Raw genomic sequence first — 2,500 nt, 5'->3', positions numbered from 1 at the left:
CTTTCAACGTCCCCGGTATTGGATTGAGTTTCTAAAAACAACCGTGCACACCGAGGTTAAACTTTACCGGCTCCACTCCGACTCGCCGCTCGCCCACAATTTGTTTGCAACGAAACATTTGTTTTTAATTTTGTTGGTTTGAAATTGTTTTGAAAAGGTTCTTTAAATCTAGTGGGTTTGCAACTCATAAGAGCGTCACTTTCAACGTCCCCGGCATTGGATTGAGTTTCTAAAAACAACCGTGCACACCGAGGTTAAACTTTACCGGCTCCACTCCGACTCGCCGCTCGCCCACTAGTCCGAAGGCAACAAAACATTTGTTTTTCATTTTGATGAAAATTTCTGTTTTTAAATCTTGTTGGTTTGAAATTGTTTTGAAAAGGTTCTTTAAATCTTGCGGGTTTGCAACTCATAAGAGCGTCACTTTCAACGTCCCCGGCATTGGATTGAGTTTCTAAAAACAACCGTGCACACCGAGGTTAAACTTTACCGGCTCCACTCCGACTCGCCGCTCGCCCACAAATCCGAAGGCAACAAAACATTTGTTTTTAATTTTGATGAAATTTTTTGAAAACATTGGCTTGGCAAGCCCCAATCCGCGACTATCCACCCACCGCCACCCCACACGGGTGGTTGTTGTTGCGAAATGAGGTTGTGGTCGACATGCCCGTGCATTTGAGAAGGAGTTCCTAGCACTCCATGCTCTCCCATGCCAAAAAAAAGCCTAGACAACCCCATTTCGCAACTTTCCACGCCTTTTTTTTCCTCCCTCACCCATGGCGGCGGCGTGGTGGCGGAGGCCGGATTCCGGCCACCACCGCCATGGGTGGCAGCCCCCCGACCCCGACACCAAACCCATAATACCGAGGCAACATATCGAGGCAACATGACATGGGTGTGGCGTGGGGGAAGGGGGCTGCAGCTAGGAAGGCATGGGCTGCCATGCATATGCAGGCAACACACACCCCCCTATATAGCATTTTATGCATTTAGCCCTTTGACAGGAAGAGACATCACCTATGCGCGAGGAGTCATAATGGGCTCTAAATAATTCAATACAAGGTATTTGGACGTGATTTTTTGCAGGGATACTAAGAAACATGCAATCTATGATGGGAAAAAGTTTCATAAATTTTTGAAGTCGGGAAGTATTTTTTATTATTTTTAGAAGTCGTAAAATTGAAAAAATCATTAAAACAAATCCGGGAGGAATTTTTTAGTTTTGTAAGTTGGAGAAGGTCCTAAAAATCATAGACTACTTATGGGGAGCTTATTGTGCGAGGAAATTTCAATAAAAACGGGGTTTGACAAGATTTGAAAAATTCTGTCGACATTTGAAAAAACCTGGAACCATGCTGCCGGCATGCTGCGCACATGCTGCGCGCATGCTGCGCGCAGACTGCGCGCATGCCATGGCAGGACAAGTTTCGCTAGCCTCACTGTCGACAGCGCTAGCCTCACTGTCGACAGATGCGCAAGCTGCGCGCACGCTGCGCACAGGCTGCGCGCACGCTGCGCACAGGCTGCGCGCACGCTGCGCACAGGCTGCGCGCACGCTGCGCACAGGCTGCGCGCACGCTGCGCACAGGCTGCGCGCACGCTGCGCACAGGCTGCGCGCACGCTGCGCACAGGCTGCGCGCACGCTGCGCACAGGCTGCGCGCACGCTGCGCACAGGCTGCGCGCACGCTGCGCACAGGCTGCGCGCACGCTGCGCACAGGCTGCGCGCACGCTGCGCACAGGCTGCGCGCACGCTGCGCACAGACTGCGCGCACGCTGCGCGCATGCCATGGCAGGACAAGTTTCGCTAGCCTCACTGTCGACAGATGCGCAAGCTGCGCGCAAGCTGCGCGCAAGCTCCGCGCACGCTGCGCACAGCCTGTGCGCATGTTGTGCGCAGGCTGCGCGCATGCCATGGCAGGACAAGTTTCGCTAGCCTCACTGTCGACAGATGCGCAAGCTGCGCGCACGCTGCGCACAGGCTGCGCACAGCGCATGCCATGGCAGGACAAGTTCGCTAGCCTCACTGTCGACAGATGCGCAAGCTGCGCGCACAGGCTGCGCGCACGCCATGGCAGGACAAGTTTCGCTAGCCTCACTGTCGACAGAATCAGCACGCTGCGCGCAAGCTGCGCGCACGCTGCCGGCATGGTGCGCGCACGCTGCCGGCATGCTGTGCGCACGCTGCGCGCGCGCATGGCAGGACAAGTTTCGAAAATTTCTGTCGACAGTCTCAGCAGCGCGCACGCTGCCGACATGCTGTGCGCACGCTGCGCACAGGCTGCCGGCATGCTGCGCGCAGCCCATGGCAGGACAAGGTCCGAAAAATTCTGTCGACATTTTTACGCCGTGGTAGGCTTCCGCTTCGCGTCACTTTGTCGACATTCAAGCCTACCATTTGTATTGAATTTTTCAAACCTTGTCAAACCCCATTATTCAAATGTCGAAAAATTTTGTCGACATTTTTACGCCATGATAGGCTTCCGCTTCGCGTCACTTT

Source organism: Prunus avium, unplaced genomic scaffold, assembly GCF_965620075.1.
Source record: "Prunus avium unplaced genomic scaffold, drPruAviu1.hap1.1 HAP1_SCAFFOLD_36, whole genome shotgun sequence".
Classification (NCBI taxonomy): Eukaryota; Viridiplantae; Streptophyta; class Magnoliopsida; order Rosales; family Rosaceae; genus Prunus; species Prunus avium.
This window is presented reverse-complemented; position numbering follows the sequence as displayed.